This window comes from Nerophis ophidion, linkage group LG20, assembly GCF_033978795.1.
Source record: "Nerophis ophidion isolate RoL-2023_Sa linkage group LG20, RoL_Noph_v1.0, whole genome shotgun sequence".
NCBI classification, from domain to species: Eukaryota; Metazoa; Chordata; class Actinopteri; order Syngnathiformes; family Syngnathidae; genus Nerophis; species Nerophis ophidion.
In genome coordinates, this window is record NC_084630.1 from 24,747,524 (window position 1) to 24,772,467 (window position 24,944).

The 24,944-nt window shown below is 43.9% G+C and overlaps 1 pseudogene; it reads left to right on the forward strand.

The window, feature by feature from the left end:
* Window positions 1-24,944, forward strand: part of LOC133538912 (caskin-2-like) — a 140,521-nt pseudogene that overhangs the window by 45,037 nt on the left and 70,540 nt on the right.

Genomic DNA, 24,944 nt, shown 5'->3' on the forward strand with positions numbered 1-24,944 from the left:
CTAACAAAGCTACAGTGTAATGTTAGCATGCTAAAATGCTAACTGCAACATGCACCTGGTATCAAAATGACTGAGATGAATACCTACTAAATTAGCTTAGAAAAATGCTAGCGTGCTAACACGTGTTTTTTGTCAAGTAACAAAATATTTGACGCTGAGGTATATACCCGCAAAAGTTGAAAAAAGCTAGCATGTTAATGTGAAAATGAAATGATTGTGCTAACAGGCTAACCAATAGCATGCTTACAGTTAGCATTAGTGAAATACTAAAGTATATGACATTGATGTGTATACCATATAATTAACTAACAAAGCTACCATCTTAACGTTAGCATGCTAAAATGCTAACTGCAACATGCGTCTGGTATTAAAATATGACTGAGCTGAATACCTACAAAATTAGCTAAAAAAATGTTAGCGTGCTAACACGTATTTATTTTCAGGTAACAAATATTTGACGCTAAGGCGTACACCCACAAAAGTTGAGCTGAATACCTACAAAATTAGCTAAAAAAAATGTTAGCGCGCTAACACGTATTTAATTTCAAGTAACAAAATATTTGACGCTAAGGTGTACACCTTCAAAAGTTGAAAAAAAGCTAGCATGTTAATATGAAAATTGTAAGGTTGTGCTAACAAGCTAAAAATAGCATGCTTACAGTTAGCATTAGTGAAATACCGAAATATATGACATTGATGTGTATACCTGTTAACAACGCTAACAAAGCTACCATGTAATGTTAGCATGCTAAAATGCTAACTGCAACATGCACCTGGTATCAAAATATGACTGAGCTGAATACCTAAAAAATTAGCTAAAAAAAATGTTAGCGTGCTAACACGTATTAATCGTCAAGTAACAAAATATTTGATGCTAAGGTGTACACCCACAAAAGTTGCAAGAAAGCTAGTTTGTTAATATGAAAATGGTAAGGTTGTGCTAAGAGGATAACAATAGCACGCGTACAGTTAGCATTAGTAAAATACTAAAGTATATGACATTGATGTGTATACCTTTATAATTCGCTAATCAAGCTACCATGTTAACATTAGCATGCTAAAATGCTAACTGCAACATGCGTCGGGTATTAAAATATGACTGAGCTGAATACCTACAAAATTAGCTAAAAAAATGTTAGCGTGCTAACACGTATTTATTTTCAAGTAACAAAATATTTGACGCTAAGGCGTACACCCACAAAAGTAGAGCTGAATACCTACATAATTAGCTAAAAAAAATGTTAGCGTGCTAACACGTATTTATTTTCAAGTAACAAAATATTTGACGCTAAGGCGTACACCCACAAAAGTTGAGCTGAATACCTACATAATTAGCTAAAAAAAATGTTAGCGTGGTAACACGTATTTATTTTCAAGTAACAAAATATTTGACTCTAAGGTGTACACCCACAAAAGTTGAAAAAAAAAGCTAGCATGTTAATATGAAAATGGTATGGTTGTGCTAACAATAGCATGCTTACAGTTAGCATTAGTGAAATACCAAAATATATGACATTGATTTGTATACCTGTTAACAACGCTAACAAATCTACCATGTAATGTTAGCATGCTAAAATGCTAACCGCATTAAGTATTAAAATATGAATGCCCTGAATACCTACAAAATTAGCTGAAAAAAATGCTAGCATCCTAACATGTATTATTTGTCAAGTAACAAAATGTTTGAAGCTGAGGTGTACACCCGCAAAAGTTGCAAAAAAGCTAGCATGTTAATGTGAACATTTAACAGGCGAACAATAGCATGCTTACAGTTAGCATTAGTGAAATACCAAAATATATGACATTGATGTGTCACACTGTGTTCATTAGCAGGCAGCAGCTAAACGTTACACACAGTGCCAGCAGGAGGCGGCTGGGCATCCCTCCTCATTCTTGCCTGAGGGGACAAAAAATGGACGGGAAAAGAGCCAATGGGCTCTGCCAACTGGCTTCTGGGGGCCATCGTTGAACATTTGAATTTAGAAAACGCCGTCTACTGTCGTGCCCAACGCTGGCAGTAGTGCTGAATGTGTGGGGTTGTATCCAGCACTCTGAGACGGAAGTCAGTTAGCATCAACTCTGCCCCACTTTTAAAGGAGACATATTAACACATCACATACAGTAGTGTAGTAGGCCTACACTAATATATATATATATATATATATATATATATATATATATATATATATATATATATATATACAGTATATATATATATATATATATATATATATATATATATATATATATATATATATATATATATATATATATATATATATATATATATATATATATATATATGTGGGCCCGCTTAGTAACTGTAGGAGCAGATGTGGGCCCGCTTAGTAACTGTAGGAGATGTGGGCCTGTTTAGTAACTGTAGGAGCAGATGTGGGCCCACTTAGTAACTGTAGGAGCGGATGTGGGCCCGCTTAGTAACTGTAGGAGCAGATGTGGGCCCGCTTAGTAACTGTAGGAGATGTGGGCCTGTTTAGTAACTGTAGGAGCAGATGTGGGCCCACTTAGTAACTGTAGGAGCGGATGTGGGCCTGCTTAGTAACTGTAGGAGCAGATGTGGGCCTGCTTAGTAACTGTAGGAGCAGATGTAGGCCTGTATAGTAACTGTAGGAGCAGATGTGGGCCTGTTTAGTAACTGTAGGAGCGGAAGTAGGCCCGCTTAGTAACTGTAGGAGTGGATGTGGGCCCGCTTAGTAACTGTAGGAGCGGATGTGGGCCCACTTAGTAACTGTAGGAGCAGATGTGGGCCTGTTTAGTAACTGTAGGAACAGATGTGGACCTGTTTAGTAACTGTAGGAGCGGATGTGGGCCTGTTTAGTAACTGTAGGAGCGGATGTGCGCCCGCTTAGTAACTGTAGCAGCGGATGTGCGCCCGCTTAGTAACTGTAGCAGCGGATGTTGGCCCGCTTAGTAACTGTAAGAGCGGATGTGGGCCTGCTTAGTAACTGTAGGAGCGGATGTGGGCCTACTTAGTAACTGTAGGAGCGGATGTGGGCCCACTTAGTAACTGTAGGAGCGGATGTGGGCCCGCTTAGTAACTGTAGGAGCAGATGTGGGCCCGTTTAGTAACTGTAGGAGCAGATGTGGGCCTGTTTGGTAAATGTAGGAGCAGATGTGGGCCTGTTTAGTAACTGTAGGAACAGATGTGGGCCTGTTTAGTAACTGTAGGAGCGGATGTGGGCCCGCTTACTAACTGTAGGAGCAGATGTGGGCCGGTTTAGTAACTGTAGGAGCAGATGTGGGCCCGCTTAGTAACTGTAAGAGCAGAGGTGGGCCCGTTTAGTAACTGTAGGAGCGGATGTGGGCCCGCTTAGTAACTGTAGGAGAAGATGTGGGCCCACTTAATAACTGTAGGAGCAAATGTGGGCCCGCTTAGTAACTGTAGGAGCGGATGTGGGCCAGCTTAGTAACTGTGGGAGAAGATGTCGGCCCGCTTAGTAACTGTAAGAGCGGATGTGGGCCCGCTTAGTAACTGTAGGACCAGATGTGGGCCCGCTTAGTAACTGTAGGAGCAGATGTGGGCCCGCTTAGTAACTCTAGGAGCAGATGTGGGCCCGCTTAGTAACTGTAGGAGCAGATGTGGGCCCGCTTAGTAACTGTAGGAGCAGATGTGGGCCCGCTTAGTAACTGTAGGAGCGGATGTGGGCCCGCTTAGTAACTGTAGGAGCAGATGTGGGCCTGTTTAGTAACTGTAGGAGCGGATGTGGGCCTGCTTAGTAACTGTAGGAGATGTGGGCCCGCTTAGTAACTGTAGGAGCAAATGTAGGCCCGCTTAGTGACTGTAGGAGCGGATGTGGGCCAGCTTAGTAACTGTGGAAGAAGATGTCGGCCCGCTTAGTAACTGTAAGAGCAGATGTGGGCCCGCTTAGTAACTGTAGAATCAGATGTGGGCCCGTTTAGTAACTGTAGGAGCAGATGTGGGCCCGCTTAGTAACTGTAGGAGCAGATGTGGGCCCGCTTAGTAACTGTAGGAGCAGATGTGGGCCCGCTTAGTAACTGTAGGAGCGGATGTGGGCCCGCTTAGTAACTGTAGGAGCAGATGTGGGCCTGTTTAGTAACTGTAGGAGCGGATGTGGGCCTGCTTCGTAACTGTAGGAGATGTGGGCCCGCTTAGTAACTGCAGGAGCAGATGTGGGCCCGCTTAGTAACTGTAGGAGATGTGGGCCCGCTTAGTAACTGTAGGAGAAGATGTGGGCCCACTTAATAACCGTAGGAGCAAATGTAGGCCCGCTTAGTAACTGTAGGAGCGGATGTGGGCCAGCTTAGTAACTGTGGGAGAAGATGTCGGCCCGCTTAGTAACTGTAAGAGCGGATGTGGGCCCGCTTAGTAACTGTAGAACCAGATGTGGGCCCGCTTAGTAACCGTAGGAGCGGATGTGGGCCTGTTTAGTAACTGAAGGAGCAGATGTGGGCCCGCTTAGTAACTGTAGGACCAGATGTTGGCCCGCTTAGTAACTGTAGGAGCGGATGTGGGCCCGCTTACTAACTGTAGGAGCAGATGTGGGCCTGTTTAGTAACTGTAGGAGCAGATGTGGGCCTATTTAGTAACTGTAGGATCAGATGTGGGCCTGCTTAGTAACTGTAGGAGCGGATGTGGGCCTGCTTAGTAACTGTAGGAGCAGATGTGGGCCCGCTTAGTAACTGTAGGAGCAGATGTAGGCCCGCTTAGTAACTGTAGGAGCGGATGTGGGCCCGCTTAGTAACTGTAGGAGCGGATGTGGGCCCGCGTAGTAACTGTAGGAGCGGATGCGGGCCCGCTTAGTAACTGTAGGAGATGTGGGCCCGCTTAGTAACTGTAGGAGCAGATGTGGGCCCACTTAGTAACTCTAGGAGCAGACGTGGGCCTGTTTAGTAACTGTAGGAGCAGACGTGGGCCCGCTTAGTAACTGTAGGAGCAGACGTGGGCCCGCTTAGTAACTATAGGAGCAGACGTGGGCCTGCTTAGTAACTGTAGGAGCAGACGTGGGCCCGCTTAGTAACTGTAGGAGCAGATGTGGGCCTGTTTAGTAACTGTAGGAGCAGATGTGGGCCCGCTTAGTAACTGTATGAGCAGATGTGGGCCTGTTTAGTAACTGTATGAGCAGATGTGGGCCTGCTTAGTAACTGTATGAGCAGATGTGGGCCCGCTTAGTAACTGTAAGAGCGGATGTGGGCCCGCTTAGTAACTGTAGCAGCGGATGTGGGCCCGCTTAGTAACTGTAGGAGCAGATGTGCGCCCGCTTAGTAACTGTAGCAGCGGATGTGGGCCGGCTTAGTAACTGTAGGAGCGGATGTGGGCCCGCTTAGTAACTGTAGAAGCGGATGTGGGCCCGCTTAGTAACTGTAGGAGCGGATGTGGGCCCGCGTAGTAACTGTAGGAGTGGATGTGGGCCCGCGTAGTAACTGTAGGAGCAGATGTGGGCCTGCTTAGTAACTGTAGGAGCAGATGTGGGCCCGCTTACTAACTGTAGGAGCAGATGTGGGCCTGTTTAGTAACTGTAGGAGCAGATGTGGGCCTGTTTAGTAACTGTAGGAGCGGATGTGCGCCCGCTTAGTAACTGTAGCAGCGGATGTGGGCACGCTGCTACAGTTACTAAGCGGGCCCACGTCACACAAAAGTGCGACAAAAGTCCAATTTGTCGCACTTTTGTTATTTCTTATCTTGCAATGGGTTGTACGCTATACAAGTACAACCCATTTATCATTTATTTATGTGGGCCCGCTTAGAAACTGTAGGAGCAGATGTGGGCCTGTTTAGTAACTATAGGAGCAGATGTGGGCCCGCTTAGTAACTGTAGCAGCGGATGTGGGCACGCTGCTACAGTTACTAAGCGGGCCCACATCACACAAAAGTGCGACATAAGTCCAATTTGTCGCACTTTTGTTATTTCTTATCTTGCAATGGGTTGTACGCTATACAAGTACAACCCATTTATCATTTATTTATGTGGGCCCGCTTAGAAACTGTAGGAGCAGATGTGGGCCTGTTTAGTAACTATAGGAGCAGATGTGGGCCCGCTTAGTAACTGTAGGAGCGGATGCGGGCCCGCTTAGTAACTGTAAGAGCGGATGTGGGCCCGCCTAGTAACTGTAGGACCGGATGTGGGCCCGCTTAGTAACTATAGGAGCAGACGTGGGCCTGCTTAGTAACTGTAGGAGCCGACGTGGGCCCGCTTAGTAACTGTAGGAGCAGATGTGGGCCTGTTTAGTAACTGTAGGAGCAGATGTGGGCCCGCTTATTAACTGTATGAGCAGATGTGGGCCTGTTTAGTAACTGTATGAGCAGATGTGGGCCCGCTTAGTAACTGTATGAGCAGATGTGGGCCCGCTTAGTGACTGTAAGAGCGGATGTGGGCCCGCTTAGTAACTGTAGGAGCAGATGTGGGCCCGCTTAGTAACTGTAGGAGCAGATGTGCGCCCGCTTAGTAACTGTAGCAGCGGATGTGGGCCCGCTTAGTAACTGTAGGAGCGGATGTGGGCCCGCTTAGTAACTGTAGAGGCGGGTGTGGGCCCGCTTAGTAACTGTAGGAGCGGATGTGGGCCCACGTAGTAACTGTAGGAGCGGATGTGGGCCCGCTTAGTAACTGTAGGAGCAGATGTGGGCCTGCTTAGTAACTGTAGGAGCAGATGTGGGCCCGCTTACTAACTGTAGGAGCAGATGTTGGCCTGTTTAGTAACTGTAGGAGCAGATGTGGGCCTGTTTAGTAACTGTAGGAGCGGATGTGCGCCCGCTTAGTAACTATAGCAGCGGATGTGGGCACGCTGCTACAGTTACTAAGCGGGCCCACATCACACAAAAGTGCGACAAAAGTCCAATTTGTCGCACTTTTGTTATTTCTTATCTTGCAATGGGTTGTACGCTATACAAGTACAACCCATTTATCATTTATTTATGTGGGCCCGCTTAGAAACTGTAGGAGCAGATGTGGGCCTGTTTAGTAACTATAGGAGCAGATGTGGGCCCGCTTAGTAACTGTAGGAGCGGATGTGGGCCCGCTTAGTAACTGTAAGAGCGGATGTGGGCCCGCCTAGTAACTGTAGGAGCGGATGTGGGCCTGCTTAGTAACTGTAGGAGCAGATGTGGGCCCGCTTAGTAACTGTAAGAGCGGATGTGGGCCCGCTTAGTAACTGTAGGAGCGGATGTGCGCCCGCTTAGTAACTGTAGCAGCGGATGTGGGCCCGCTTAGAAACTGTAGGAGCAGATGTGGGCCTGTTTAGTAACGGTAGCAGCAGATGTGGGCCCGATTAGTAACTGTAGGAGCGGATGTGGGCCCGCTTAGTAACTGTAGGAGCGGATATGGGCCCGCTTAGTGAATTAGTGAATTATGTTTATATAGCGCTTTTCTCTAGTGACTCAAAGCGCTTTTACATAGTGAAACCCAATATCTAAGTTACATTTAAACCAGTGTGGGTGGCACTGGGAGCAACGTGGGTAAAGTGTCTTGCCCAAGGACACAACGGCAGTGACTAGGATGGCAGAAGCGGGAATCGAACCTGCAACCCTCAAGTTGCTGGCACGGCCACTCTACCAACCGAGCTATACCGTAACTGTAGCAGCGGATGTGGGCCCGCTTGGTAACTGTAGCAGCGGATGTGGGCCCGCTTAGTAACTGTAGGAGAGGATGTGGGCCTGTTTAGTAACTGTAGGAGCGGATGTGGGCCCGCTTAGTAACTGTAGGAGACATGGGCCCGCTTAGTAACTGTAGGAGAAGATGTGGGCCCGCTTAGTAACTGTAGGAGCGGATGTGGGCCTGCTTAGTAACTGTAGAAGCGGATGTGGGCCCGCTTAGTAACTGTAGGAGCGGATGTGGGTCCGCTTAGTAACTGTAGGAGCAGATGTGGGCCCGCTTAGTAACTGTAGGAGCAGATGTGGGCCGGCTTAGTAACTGTAGGAGCAGATGTGGGCCCGCTTAGTAACTGTAGGAGCAGATGTGGGCCCGCTCATTCTGTGTTATGGTGACTTTTTTCATGTGTTCATTTTTGCTACATTTATCCGCCACACGTGAGAATAATGCCGACATTAAATCGCTCCCTGGTGCAAAAAAGGTTGGGGACTTCCCTGATCAGGAAGTGTTTTAAATGCAGGAAAATAATAAATGGAGATGATGTTTGGCTGTGTGTGTCACGTACTAATGTGTCCCCCCTCCCCTCTGGCTGCATAGCCATGCGGCCTCTGCATTACGCCGCCTGGCAGGGGAAGACAGAGCCTATGAAAATGCTGCTGAAGGCAGGCTCGTCCGTCAACGGCCAGTCGGACGAAGGCCAGATCCCACTCCACCTGTCGGCCCAGCATGGACACTACGACGGGGTGAGACCCTCGCTCTTTGTGGGAGTGGGCGGGGCTTTCTTTCCTCAGCAGTGACACACAGCGTTTGCCCGCAGTCGGAGATGTTGCTGCAGCACCAGTCCAACACGTGTATCTCCGACTCAGCGGGGAAAACTCCACTCGACCTGGCTTGTGAATTTGGCCGTGTCACAGTGAGTAATGCAGCGTGCATGTTAGTCCTCCATCTTGCCTGAGCCACTGCCAGTAATATCTTTCACTCATGTGCACGCCCCAACGTCAGTGGAGTTGTCACCTTGTGTAAATGCTAAATAAAAACAGAATACAACAAATCCTTTTCAACTTATATTCAATTGAATAGACTGCAAAGACAAGATATTTCATCTCCACGCTGAGAAACCTTGCTATTTTTTGCAAATATTAGCTCATTTGGAATTTGATGCCTGCAACATAATTCAAAAACGCTGGCACGAGTGGCAAAAAAGAGTGAGAAAGTTGAGGACTGCTCATCAAAGACTTATTTGGAACATCCCACAGGTGAACAAGCTAATTGGGAACAGGTGGGTGCCATGATTGGCTATAAAAGCAGCTTCCGTGAAATGCTCACTCATTCACAAACAAGGACGGGGCGAGGGTCACCACTTTGTCAACATATGCCTGAGCAAATTGTTTAAGAACAACATTTCTCAAGCAGCTATTGCAAGGAATTGAGGGATTTCACCATTAAAAAGGTTGAGAGAATGTGGAAAAATCACTGCACGTAAGCCATGATATTACGCACCTTCCATCCCTCAGGCTTTACTGCATCAAAAAGCCACATCCGTGTGTAAAGGATATCACCACACGGGCTTAGGAACACTTCAGAAAACCACTGTCAGTAACTACAGTTGGTTACATCTGTAACTGCAAGTTAAAACTCTACAATGCAAAGCCAAAGCCATTTATCAACAACACCCAGAAACACTCAGCTGAGCCCGAGCTCAAGATGGACTGATGCAAAGTGAGAAAGTGTTCTGTGGTCTGACGAGTCCACATTTCAAATAGTTTTTGGAAATATTCGACATCGTGTCATCCGGACTAAAGGGGAAGCGAACCATCCAGACTGTTATCGACGCAAAGTTGAAAAGCCAGCATCTGTGATGGTATGGGGGTGCATTAGTGGCCAAGGCATGAGTAATTTACACATCTGTGAAGGCACCATTAATGCTGAAAAGTACCTACAGCTTTTGGAGCAACATATGTTGTCATCCAAGCAACGTTATCATGGACGCCCCTGCTTATTTCAGCAAGACAATGCCAAGCCAGGTGTTGCAACAGCGTAGCTTCACAGTAAAAGAGTCCAGGTACTGGACTGGCCTGCCTGTAGTCCAGACATTGAACATGTGTGGTGCAATATGAAGGCTAAAATATCCGAAAGGAGACTCCTAATCACTCAGTTTTCAATCATATCCTGATACTACCCTTGGTATCAACACCACCAGTTTATTGAGCAACAGTGGTTGTTGTGATATCCTCTTTTATAAATCTACTTGATATTTCAATGCTAATATTAGCTATAACGTGCTTCCGTCGACACTTCTTGAAGTTTTAAAGCACATATTGTGTCGTTCCAAGCAAGCGTAGCAGTTAGCTTAGCTATTAGCAAGCCTGCTCCTGACTCCTTCTGGGTGTGTAACATGTTCAACCTCATCCTCCAGTGATATTACTACGTGGTAGTGATACTTTATATGCCAACAAAAATGAATTGAATTTGGTGTAGTGGAGGTGAATATCATTACCTGAGGGTAGTTTCTCCACACTGCTAGCCACTTCTCAGCAGGATGCCTAAAAATAAATAGTGTCAGCCAGAGGGGATCGGCGTTAAACGGCATACGTCTGCAATGGCGATCACGTCCTTTTTTTTACAAAAATGGTCCAATATTGATGGGTGGCCTATTGATCGACATGTCCCTAGTACTAAGTAATAGCTTTATTGTCATGTTTCCATATAAGTTGGGAAAATTGTGTTGGATGTAAATATAAACGGAATATAATGATTTGCAAATCATCGTATTCCGGGTGTGGATGTGGGCCCGCATAGTGACTGTAGGAGCAGACGTGGGCCTGTTTAGTACTTGATAGCGATACTTAAGATGCCAAAAAAATTAATGAATGATAGAGATGTAAATATAAACGGAATACAATGATTTGCAAATCATTGTATTCCGTTTAGATTTACATTTAACACAATTTCCCAACTCATATGGAAACGGGATTTGTAGTTTGCAGTGGAGTATACCAACACTGCATCATAATGAAAGCTAATAGTAAACATTTCAGGCTTGATTTAAAAAAAAAACCTGCACAATAACCACAATTCTATTGGTTTATTCAAGGCAGTTTTGGCATTAACTGTCAACATTATTCCTCTCAAGTCGGTCGAACTCATGGTATTTATTGTTGTTGTCAGGTGGTTGAAAAACTCTTGGTATTTCATGTTGTTGTCAGGTGGTTGAAAAACTCCTGGTATTTCATGTTGTTGTCAGGAGGTTGAAAAACTCACAGTATTTATTGTTGTTGTCAGGTGGTTGAAAAACTCCTGGTATTTCATGTTGTTGTCAGGAGGTTGAAAAACTCACAGTATTTATTGTTGTTGTCAGGTGGTTGAAAAACTCCTAGTATTTCATGTTGTTGTCAGGTGGTTGAAAAGATCACAGTATTTATTATTGTTGTCAGGTGGTTGAAAAACTCCTGGTATTTCATGTTGTTGTCAGGTGGTTGAAAAAGTCATGGTATTTATTGTTGTTGTCAGGTGGTTGAAAAAGTCATGGTGTTTATTGTTGTTGTCAGGTGGTTGAAAAACTCATGGTGTTTCATGTTGTTGTCAGGTGGTTGAAAAGATCACAGTATTTATTATTGTTGTCAGGTGGTTGAAAAACTCCTGGTATTTCATGTTGTTGTCAGGTGGTTGAAAAAGTCATGGTATTTATTGTTGTTGTCGGGTGGTTGAAAAAGTCATGGTATTTATTGGTGTTGTCAGGTGGTTGAAAAACTCATGGTGTTTATTGTTGTTGTCAGGTGGTTCAAAAAGTCATGGTGGTGTTTATTGTTTTCAGGTTGTTGAAAATCTCCTGGTATTTATTGTTGTTGTCAGGTGGTTCAAAAACTCATGGTGGTGTTTATTGTTGTTGTCAGGTGGTTGAAAAAGTCATGGTATTTATTGTTGTTGTTAGGTGGTTGAAAAAGTCATGGTATTTATTGTTGTTGTCAGGTGGTTGAAAAAGTCATGGTATTTATTGTTGTTGTCAGGTGGTTGAAAAACTCATGGTGTTTATTGTTGTTGTCAGGTGGTTCAAAAAGTCATGGTGGTGTTTATTGTTTTCAGGTTGTTGAAAATCTCCTGGTATTTATTGTTGTTGTCAGGTGGTTCAAAAACTCATGGTGGTGTTTATTGTTGTTGTCAGGTGGTTGAAAAAGTCATGGTATTTATTGTTGTTGTTAGGTGGTTGAAAAAGTCATGGTATTTATTGTTGTTGTCAGGTGGTTGAAAAAGTCATGGTATTTATTGTTGTTGTCAGGTGGTTCAAAAACTCATGGTGTTTATTGTTGTTGTCAGGTGGTTCAAAAAGTCATGGTGTTTATTGTTGTTGTCAGGTGGTTCAAAAAGTCATGGTATTTATTGTTGTTGTCAGGTGGTTGAAAAACTCCTGGTATTTATTGTTGTTGTCAGGTGGTTAAAAAAGTCATGGTGGTGTTTATTGTTTTCAGGTGGTTGATAAACTCCTGGTATTTATTGTTGTTGTCAGGTGGTTCAAAAACTCATGGTGGTGTTTATTGTTGTAGTCAGGTGGTTGAAAAAGTCTTGGCATTTATTGTTGTTGTTAGGTGGTTAAAAAGGTCATGGTGGTGTTTATTGTTTTCAGGTGGTTGAAAAACTCATGGTGTTTATTGTTGTTGTCAGGTGGTTGAAAAACTCCTGGTATTTATTGTTGTTGTCAGGTGGTTAAAAAAGTCATGGTGGTGTTTATTGTTTTCAGGTGGTTGAAAAACTCCTGGTATTTATTGTTGTTGTCAGGTGGTTCAAAAACTCATGGTGGTGTTTATTGTTGTTGTCAGGTGGTTGAAAAAGTCTTGGTATTTATTGTTGTTGTCAGGTGGTTAAAAAGGTCATGGTGGTGTTTATTGTTGTCAGGTGGTTGAAAAACTCATGGTGTTTATTGTTGTTGTCAGGTGGTTCAAAAAGTCATGGTGGTGTTTATTGTTGTTGTCAGGTGGTTGAAAAACTCCTGGTATTTATTGTTGTTGTCAGGTGGTTAAAAAAGTCACGGTGGTGTTTATTGTTTTCAGGTGGTTGAAAAACTCCTGGTATTAATTGTTGTTGTCAGGTGGTTCAAAAACTCATGGTGGTGTTTATTGTTGTTGTCAGGTGGTTGAAAAAGTATTGGTATTTATTGTTGTTGTCAGGTGGTTAAAAAGGTCATGGTGGTGTTTATTGTTGTCAGGTGGTTGAAAAACTCATGGTGTTTATTGTTGTTGTCAGGTGGTTGAAAAAGTCATGGTATTTATTGTTGTTGTCAGGTGGTTCAAAAAGTCATGGTGGTGTTTATTGTTGTTGTCAGGTGGTTGAAAAAGTCATGGTATTTATTGTTGTTGTCAGGTGGTTGAAAAAGTCATGGTGTTTATTGTTGTCAGGTGGTTTGAAAAAGTCATGGTATTAATTGTTGTTGTCAGGTGGTTGAGAAACTCATGGTGTTTATTGTTGTTGTCAGGTGGTTGGAAAAGTCATGGTGTTTATTGTTGTTGTCAGGTGGTTGGAAAACTCATGGTGTTTATTGTTGTTGTCAGGTGGTTGAAAAAGTCATGGTATTTATTGTTGTCAGGTGGTTGAAAAAGTCATGGTATTTATTGTTGTCAGGGGGTTCAAAAACTCATGGTATATATTGTTGTTGTCAGGTGTTTGAAAAAGTCATGGTGTTTATTGTTGTTGTCAGGTGGTTGAAAAAGTCATGGTATTTATTGTTGTTGTCAGGTGGTTGAAAAAGTCATGGTATTTATTGTTGTTGTCAGGTGGTTGAAAAAGTCATGGTGTTTATTGTTGTCAGGTGGTTTGAAAAAGTCATGGTATTAATTGTTGTTGTCAGGTGGTTGAAAAACTCATGGTGTTTATTGTTGTTGTCAGGTGGTTGAAAAAGTCATGGTATTTATTGTTGTTGTCAGGTGGTTCAAAAAGTCATGGTGGTGTTTATTGTTGTTGTCAGGTGGTTGAAAAAGTCATGGTATTTATTGTTGTTGTCAGGTGGTTGAAAAAGTCATGGTGTTTATTGTTGTCAGGTGGTTTGAAAAAGTCATGGTATTAATTGTTGTTGTCAGGTGGTTGAAAAACTCATGGTGTTTATTGTTGTTGTCAGGTGGTTGGAAAAGTCATGGGGTTTATTGTTGTTGTCAGGTGGTTGGAAAACCCATGGTGTTTATTGTTGTTGTCAGGTGGTTGAAAAAGTCATGGTATTTATTGTTGTCAGGTGGTTGAAAAAGTCATGGTATTTATTGTTGTCAGGGGGTTCAAAAACTCATGGTATATATTGTTGTTGTCAGGTGTTTGAAAAAGTCATGGTGTTTATTGTTGTTGTCAGGTGGTTGAAAAAGTCATGGTGTTTATTGTTGTCGTCAGGTGGTTCAGCTCCTGCTCAGTAGCAACATGTGTGCGGCCATGCTGGAACCCAAACCCTCCGACCCCAACGGAGTGTCACCGCTCCATCTCGCCGCCAAGAATGGACACATGGACGTCATAAGGTGAGCTTTTCTTTTAGTCCCAATGCTATCCAGAAGTCATTGAGGTGCTGGTTGACCATGGCTCACACACGGCGCAGGCTGCTGATCCAGGCCGGTATCGACATCAACAGACAGGCGGAGTCTGGTACAGCTTTGCATCAGGCCGCCCTCTGTGGGAAGACGGAGGTAGTGCGCCTCCTGCTTGAGGTAAGTCCGTAGCTGCGCAGCGTATATACGTTACGTAACTGCTTGAAAAGCTGCTTTCGGGGCTTATATTTAGAATATATTGCTACATTTACGTCTTTGGATTGTATCTTTTTTATTAGCTAAGTACACGGGTGTCAAACTCTGCAGTATTCTTTTTAAACGTTTGTATATTGACAGTTGTTGACTCAAGGTTAACAGAAATACTATACTATATTGTATTTCTGTTATGCTATTTTTTTCCCTCATTAAAATGATATAAATATAAATATCAGTTAAATAAGTACAGGCAAATACTGATATGAAGCCACAGACAAACGCACTTACAAATGGGCCCAACATGGTGCAGCCATACACAAAAGAAACCAAAAGCCTCATCAATCATCCACAATTCAACCATGTCTCAATCTGGAGTTTAGTCATCAATAAAATATACAGACCCCAAAAGTTGTGAAGTTGTCACGTGTAAATGCCACACATATACTTGTGTGTATATATATGCATATACTGTATATATATATATATATATATATATATATATATATATATATATATATATATATATATATATATATATATATATGTATATATATATATGTAAGTATGTATGTATGTATGTATGTATGTGTATATACAAACCCCGTTTCCATATGAGTTGGGAAATTGTGTTAGATGTAAATATAAACAGAATACAATGATTTGCAAATCCTTTTCAGCCCATATTCAGTTGAATATGCTACAAAGACAACATATTTGATGTTCAAACTGATAAACATTTTTTTTGGTGCAAATAATCATTAACTTTAGAATTTGATGCCAGCAACACTTGACAAAGAAGTTGGGAAAGGTGGCAATAAATACTGATAACGTTGAGGAATGCTCATCAAACACTTATTTGGAACATCCCACAGGTGTGCAGGCTAATTGGGAACAGGTGGGTGCCATGATTGGGTATAAAAGCAGCTTCCATGAAATGCTAAGTAATTCACAAACAAGGATGGGGCGAGGGTCACCACTTTGTAAGCAAATTGTCGAACAGTTTTAGAACAACATTTCTCAGCGAGCTATTGCAAGGAATTTAGGGATTTTACCATCTACGGCCCGTAAAATCATCAAAATGTTCAGAGAATCTGGAGAAATCACTGCACGTAAGCAATGATATTACGGATCTTTGTTCCCTCAGGCGGTACTGCATCAAAAACCGACATCAGTGTGTAAAGGATATCACCACACAGGTTCAGGAAAACTTCAAAAAACCACTGTCAGTAACTACAGTTGGTTGCTACATCTGTAAGTGCAAGTTAAAACTGCTATGAAAAGAAAAACCCATTTATCCACAACACCAAGGAACGCCGCCAGCTTCTTTGGGCCTGAGCTCATCAAAGATGGACTGATGCAAAGTGGAAAAGTGTTCTGTGGTCTGACGAGTCCACGTTTCAAATTATATTTGGAAACTTTGGACGTGGTGTCCTCCGGAACAAAGAGTAAAATAACCATCCGGATTGTTATTGCCGCAAAGTTCGAAAGCCAGCATCTGTGATGGTATGGGGGTGCATTGGTGCCTAAGGCACGGGTAACTTACACATCTGTGAAGGCACCATTAATGCTGAATGGTACATACAGGTTTTGGAGCAACATATGATGTCATCCAAGCAACTTCATCATGGACGCCCCTGCTTATTTCAGCAAGACAACGCCAAGCCACGTGTTACAACAGCGTGGCTTCGCCTGCAGTCCAGACCTGTCTCCCATGGAAAATGTGTGGCGCATTATGAAGCGTAAAATATGACAGCGGAGACCCCGGACTGTTGAACGACTGAAGCTCTACATAAAACAAGAATGGGAAAGAATTCCACTTTCAAAGCTTCAACAATTAGTTTCCTCAGTTCCCAAACGTTTATAGAGTGTTGTTAAAAGAAAAGGTGATGTAACACAGTGGTGAACATGCCCTTTCCCAACTACTTTGGCACGTGCTGCAGCCATGAAATTCTAAGTTAATTATTATTTGCCCAAAAAAATAAAGTTTATGAGTTTGAACATCAAATATCTTGTCTTTGTAGCATATTCAACTGAATATTTGTCAAAAAGGATTTGCAAATCATTGTATTCCATTTATATTTACATCTAACACAATTTCCCAACTCATATGGAAACGGGGTTTGTATATTGGATGTATGCTGCTTGATTTTACTGTGAGCCAAGCAGTCATTGTGCCACCTTTGTGCCGTCAGAGTGGCATCAGTGCGGGCGTGAGGAACACTCTGAGTCAAACTGCCCTGGACATCGTCAACCAGTTCACCACCACTCAGGCCAGCAGGGAGATCAAGCAGCTGCTGAGAGGTGAGAGCACACCACACGGTTTAGCTCGGTTGGTAGAGTGGCCGTGCCAGCAACTTGAGGGTTGCAGGTTCGATTCCCGCCTCTGCCAACCTAGTCACTGCCATTGTGTCCTTGGGCAAGACACTTTACCCACCTGCTTCCAGTGCCACCCACACTGGTTTGAATGTAACTTAGATATTGGGTTTCACTATGTAAAGCGCTTTGAGTCACTAGAGAAAAAGCGCTATATAAATATAATTCACTTCACAATTCACACCACACCCGCTTCTTCTTGCCTTTCAAAATAAGATACATGCAGAGAGTCTCACTGTTAGGGTCGCTTCACTTATTATTTGATGCGAGGGTGAATTCACTGTGGACACCATGATGCTTGCTTTGATGCAAGGGTGAATTCACTGTGGAAGCCACAATGCTTGTTTTGGTGTGAGGGTGAATCCACTTTGGACGCCATGATGCGAGGATGAATCCACTTTGGACGCCATGATGCGAGGATGAATCCACTATGGACGCCATGATGCTTGCTTTGATACAAGGGTGAATCCACTGTGGACGCCATTGATGCTTGCTTTGATGTGAGGAAGAATCCACTGTGGACGCCATGATGCTTGCTTGGATGCAAGGGTGAATCCACTGTGGACGCCATTGATGCTTGCTTTGATGTGAGGATGAATCCACTGTGAACGCTATGATGCTTGCTTTTATGTGAGGATGAATCCACTGTGAACGCTATGATGCTTGCTTTTATGTGAGGATGAATCCACTATGGACGCCATGATGCTTGCTTTGATGTGAGGATTAATCCAGTGTGGACTCCATGATGCTTGCTTTGATGCAAGGGTGAATCCACTGTGGACACCATTGATGTTTGCTTTGATGTGAGGATGAATCCACTGCGAACGCCATGATGCTTGCTTTGATGCAAGGGTGAATTCACTGTGGATGCCACAATGCTTGTTTTGGTGTGAGGGTGAATCCACTTTGGACGCCATGATGCGAGGATGAATCCACTTTGGACACCATGATGCGAAGATGAATCCACTCTGGACGCCATGATGCGAGGATGAATCCACTATGGACGCCATGATGCTTGCTTTGATGCAAGGGTGAATCCACTGTGGACGCCATTGATGCTTGCTTTGATGTGAGGATGAATCCACTGTGGAAGCCATGATGCTTGCTTTGATGCAAGGGTGAATTCACTATGGACGCCATTGATGCTTGCTTTGATGTAAGGATGAATCCACTATGGACACCATGATGCCTGCTTGGATGCAAGGGTGAACCCACTGTGGACGCCATGATGCTTGCTTTGATGCAAGGGTGAATCCACTGTGGACTCCATGATGCTTGCTTTGATGCAAGGGTGAATCCACTGTGGACGCCATTGATGTTTGCTTTGATGTGAGGATGAATCCACTGCGAACGCCATGATGCTTGCTTTGATGCAAGGGTGAATTCACTGTGGACGCCACAATGCTTGTTTTGGTGTGAGGGTGAATCCACTTTGGACGCCATGATGCGAGGATGAATCCACTTTGAACGCCATGATGCGAAGATGAATCCACTTTGGACGCCATGATGCGAGGATTAAAATATCCACTATGGACGCCATGATGCTTGCTTTGATGCAAGGGTGAATCCACTAATGATGCCATTGATGCTTGCTTTGATGTGAGGATGAATCCACTGTGGAAGCCATGATGCTTGCGCTTTGATGCAAGGGTGAATTCACTATGGACGCCATTGATGCTTGCTTTGATGTAAGGATGAATCCACTATGGACGCCATGATGCCTGCTTAGATGCAAGGGTGAACCCACTGTGGACGCCATGATGCTTGCTTTGATGCAAGGGTGAATCCACTTTGATGCAAGGGTGAATCCACTGTGGACGCCATTGATGTGTGCTTTAATGTGAGGATGAATCCATTGTGGACACCATGATGCTTGCTTTGATGCAAGGGTGAATCCACTGTGAACGCCATTGATGCTTGCTTTGATGTGAGGATGAATCCACTGTGAACGCCATGATGCTTGCTTTGATGCAAGGGTGAATCCACTGTGGACGCCATTGATGCTTGCTTTGATGTGAGGGTGAATCCACTGTGGACGCCATGATGCTTGCTTGGATGCAAGGGTGAACCCACTGTGGATGCCATGATGCTTGCTTTGACGTGAGGATGAATCCACTGTGGACGCCATTGATGCTTGCTTTGATGTGATGTGGGGATGAATCCACTGTGGACGCCATGATGCTTGCTTGGATGCAAGGGTGATCCACTGTGGACGCCATTGATGCGTGCTTTGATGTGAGGATGAATCCACTGTGGACGTCATGATGCTTGCTTTGATGCAAGGGTGAATCTACTGTGGACGCCATTGATGCTTGCTTTGATGTGAGGATGAATCCACTTTGGACGCCATGATGTGAGGATGAATCCACTGTGGATGCCATGATGCTTGCTTTGATGCGAGGGTGAATCCACTGTGGATGCCATGATGCTTGCTTTGATGCAAAGGTGAATCCACTGTGGACGCCATTGATGCTTGCTTTGATGTGAGGATGAATCCACTGTGGATATCATGATGCTTGCTTTGATGCAAGGGTGAATCCACTGTGGACGCCATTAATGCTTGCTTTGATGCAAGGGTCAATTCACTGTGGACGCCATGATGCGAGGATGAATCCACTGTGGATGCCATGATGCTGGCTTTGATGCGAGGGTGAACCAGAATCAGAATCAGCTTTATTGTCATTACGCAGGTAATGAGATTGAGGCCATTCCATACAGCGCGATTTGTGCATGCAAGAAAACAATGTGTGAGTATATAAAAATACAAAAAATACAAAAAAAAATATAGAAGTGCAAGAAAAGGTGTGGAAGAGAACATTGGTTGAAATGAATATATACATGAATATTTACATGAAAAAAAACGGATGGTTGGTGGAATGGGTTATTGCACGGAAGAGAAGGCAGTTATGAAGGTCAATAGGGCAGTCCGTTCAGGGTGATTATGGCCCTGGGGAAGAAGCTTTTCTTTAGCCTGTTGGTCTTGGTTTTAATGCACCTGTAGCGCTTCCCAGAGGGCAGCAGGTGGAACAGGTCAGAGCCAGGGTCGGTGCTGTTCTTGATGATGGCACTGGCTCTGTTGAGGTGTAGATGTCCATCAGTGAGGGGAGAGGGCGGCCGATGATCTTCTGAGCCGTCTTGACCACTCTTTGCAGCCTCTCCCTGTCTGCTGCAGTGCAGCTGCCGTACCAGACTGTAATACAGTATGTCAGGAGGCTCTCGATGGACGAGCGGTAGAAGGTCAGCAGCAGGTCAGACTTCAGGTTGTACTTCCTGAGGACCCTCAGGAAGTGTAGCCGCTGCTGAGCCTTCCTTGATGGTTGATGTGGTGTTGACTGTCCAGGAAAAGTCGTTAGAGATGTGGACTCCAAGGTACCTGAAGGAGTGGACCCTATTCACACGCCGTTGATGTAGAGGGGGGCAGGGTCGGTGCTGCTCCTCCTGAAGTCGACGATGTTCTCTCTGGTCTTGCTGGAGTTGAGAGAGAGGTTGTTCTCCGAAGACCAGGCCGTCAGCTTCAGGACCTCCTCCTTGTAGGCAGCCTCGTCACCCCTGGAGATGAGCCCGACCACTGTGGTATCGTCAGCTAACTTGATGTTAAGGTTGTCACTGTGGGCTGGACTGCAGTCATGGGTATAGAGGCAGTAGAGGAAGGGGCTCAGCGTGCGGTTGGTTGAGAGATCGGCCCAAGTCCTACATTCTGGGGTCAGTCCGTTAGGAAGTCCCTTATCCAGGCGCTTGTGAGAGGGGGGGAGGCCAAGAGTGTCCAGTTTATTGCAGTCTGTCCGGGATTATTGTATTGAAGGCAGAACTATAATCCACAGAGAGCATCCGGACGTAGCTCTGCTGCTGCTCCAGGTGGTTCAGAGCAGAGTGGAGAGCAACAGTGATGGCATCCTCTGTGGAAGTTTGGAGAGGTGTGGTCCTTGATGTACTGGGGAACCAGTCTCTCGAAGCACTTCATGATTACCGGAGTGAGGGGCACTGGTCGGTAATCATTCAGGCTGGTGATGGGAGACTTCTTCGGCACCGGGATTATTGTAGATGACTTCAGGCAGGATGGGATGACTGCCTGAGCCAGGGAGAGGTTGAGGATCCAAAAAAGAAACAGACTGCAATGGCCGGGAATCGGACCCTGGTCTCCCTCGTGGCAGGCGAGAATTCTACCACTGAACCACCAATGCCTGTACTGTGTCCACTGTGGACACCTTGATGCTTGCTTTGATGTGAGGGTGAATCCACTGTGGACGCTGTTAATGCTTGCTTTAATGCAAGAGTGAATCCACAGTGGACGTCATGATGCGAGGATGAATCCACTATGGACGCCATGATGCTTGCTTTGATGTGAGGGTGAATCCACTGTGGACACCATGATGCAAGGATGAATCCACTATGGACACCATGATGCTTGCTTTGATGCGAGGGTGAATCCACTTTGGACACCATGATGCTTGCTTTGATGCAAGGGTGAATCCACTGTGGACACCATGATGCCTGCTTTGATGCGAGGGTGAATTCACTGTGGACACCATGATGCAAGGGTGAATGAATCCACTGTAGATGTCATGCTACTTGTTTTGATGCGAGGGTGAATCCATTGTGGACGCCATGATGCTTACTTTGATGCGAGGGTGAATCCACTGTAGACACCATGATGCTTGCTTTGATGCGAGGGTGAATCCACTGTGGACACCATGATGCAAGGGTGAATCCACTGTGGATACCATGATGCTTGCTTTGATGCGAGGCTCAATCCACTTTGGACACTATGATGATTGCTTTGATGCGAGGGTGAATCCACTGTGGACACCATTGATGCGAGGGTCAATCCACTGTGGACACCATGATGCAAGGGTGAATCCACTGTGGACACCATGATGCTTGCTTTGATGCGAGGGTCAATCCACTGTCGATATCATGATGCCTGTTTTGATGTGAGGGTGAATCCACTGTGGACGTCATTGATGCGAGGGTGAATCCACTGTGGACACCATGATGCGAGGGTGAATCCACTGTGGACACTATGATACTTGCATTGATGCGAGGCTCAATCCACTTTGGACACTATGATGATTGCTTTGATGCGAGGGTGAATCCACTGTGGACACCATTGATGCGAGGTTTAATCCACTGTGGACACCATGATGCAAGGGTGAATCCACTGTGGACACCGTGATGCTTGCTTTGATGCGAGGCTCAATCCACTGTCGATGTCATGATACTTGTTTTGATGTGAGGGTGAATCCACTGTGGACGTCATTGATGCGAGGGTGAATCCACTGTGGACACCATGATGCGAGGGTGAATCCACTGTGGACACTATGATACTTGCATTGATGCGAGGGTGAATCCACTGTGGACACCATGATGCTTGCTTTGATGCGAGGGTGAATCCACTGTGGACGCCATGATGCGAGGGTGAATCCACTGTGGACACTATGATACATGCATTGATGCGAGGGTGAATCCACTGTGGACACCATGATGCTTGCTTTGACGCGAGGGTCAATCCACTGTGGATACCATGATGCAAGGGTGAATCCACTGTGGACACCATGATGCTTGCTTTGATGCGAGGGTGAATCCACTGTGGATGTCTTAATGCTTGTTTTGATGTGAGGGTGAATCCACTGTGGATGTCATTGATGCGAGGGTGAATCCACTGTGGACACCATGATGCGAGGGTGAATCCACGGTGGGCGTCTTTCTTTCCAGCGTCTGATGCTGCTCAGCCTGACTTTGTGTCTTGCAGACGCGTCGGCCGCCATGCAGGTCCGAGCGCTGAAGGATTACTGCAACAACTACGACCTCACCAGCCTCAACATCAAAGCCGGGGACATTATTACGGTACAGCCAGCTCCCACTCCCACTCCCACTCCCCTTTCCACAGTAAACACACTTCTTCACCCTGCAGAAGCACTTGTTTGGAGGCGTGAATGTGATGTTAAACACACAATCATGTGATGTTACACACAATCATGTGATGTTACACACAATCATGTGATGTTACACACACAATCATGTGATGTTACACACACAATCATGTGATGTTACACACACAATCATGTGATGTTACACACAATCATGTGATGTTACACACACAATCATGTGATGTTACACACACAATCATGTGATGTTACACACACAATCATGTGATGTTACACACACAATCGTGTGATGTTACACACACAATCATGTGATGTTACACACACAATCATGTGATATTACACACACAATCATGTGATGTTACACACAATCATGTGATGTTACACACACAATCATGTGATGTTACACACACAATCATGTGATGTTACACACACAATCTTGTGATGTTACACACACAATAATGTGATGTTACACACACAATCATGAACTTAGATGTTACACACACAATCATGTGATGTTACACACACCATCATGAACTTAGATGTTACACACCATCATGAACTTAGATGTTACAATCATGTGATGTTACACACACAATCATGTGATGTAACACACACAATCATGTGATGTTACACACACAATCATGTGATGTTACACACACAATCATGAACTTAGATGTTACACATGCAATCATGAACTTATATGTTACACATGCAATCATGAACTTAGATGTTACACACAATCATGTGCTGTTACACACAATCATGTGATGTTACACACACAATCATAAACTTAGATGTTACACACACAATCATGTGATGTTACACACACAATCATGTGATGTTACACACACAATCATGAACTTAGATGTTACACACACAATCATGTGATGTAACACACACAATCATGTGATGTTACACACACAATCATGTGACATTACACACAATCGTGATGTTACACACACAATCATGTGATTTCACACACAATCATGTGATGTTACATACACAATCATGTGATGTTAAACACACAATCATGAACTTAGATGTTACACACAAGCATGTGATGTTACACACACAATCATGAACTTAGATGTTACACACACAATCATGTGATGTTACACACACAATCATGAACTTAGATGTTACACACACAATCATGTGATGCTACACACACAATCATGTGATCTTACACACAATCATGTGATGTTACATACACAATCATGTGATGTTAAACACACAATCATGAACTTAGATGTTACACACAATCATGTGATGTTACACGCACAATCATGTGATGTTACACACACAATCATGTGATGTTACACACACAATCATGTGATGTTACACACAATCATGTGATGTTACACACACAATCATGTGATGTTACACACACAATCATGAACGTAGATGTTACACACACAATCATGTGATGTTACACGCAATCATGTGATGTTATACACACAATCATGATCTTAGATGTTACACACACAATCATGTGATGTTACACACACAATCATTAACTTAAATGATACACACACAATCATGTGATGTTACACATAATCATGTGATGTTACACACACAATCATGTGATGTTACACACACAATCATGTGATGTTACACACACAATCATGAACTTAGATGTTACACACACAATCATGTGATGTTACACACACAATCATGTGATGTTACACACACAATCATGTGATGTTACACACACAATCATGTTATGTTACACACACAATCATGAACTTAGATGTTACACACACAATCATGTGATGTTACACACAATCATGTGATGTTATACACACAATCATGATCTTAGATGTTACACACACAATCATGTGATGTTACACACACAATCATAAACTTAGATATTACACACACAATCAACATGAACTTAGATGTTACACACACAATCATGAACTTGGAGATTAATGGCAGCAACACAATGCAAAAAAAGCATGTTTACCAGTGTGTTACTTGGCCTTTCCTTTGAACAACACTCAGTTAAGGTTCAACAGTCCTACTCCATGTAAAATGTATAAAAAGGAGTATGGAAGCTGGACAAACTTTCATGTGGTTTTGGACAGAAAGCAATACTTTTTGTCTCCTCCATGTGAAAAAGTGGAGGTTATCATCACTACTATCTGATTCCAATCAATGCAAGTCATCACAATCATACCAACTTATATTCTTGTCTTCATGAAAGAAAGAAATGTTAAACATGCTTGTATTATCATCAAACACCATTCACTTGTTCACCTCTCTTTCATAAATAAATGAATGAAAAATAAATATATATGAATGAGGTAGATGCCCTCCACTTGCTACATTGACAAGTAGCTGGCCTGCAGAAGAAGTGCGGCCACCCCTGACTTACAACACTTTTAATATGTTTTTTTATTTTCATGTTT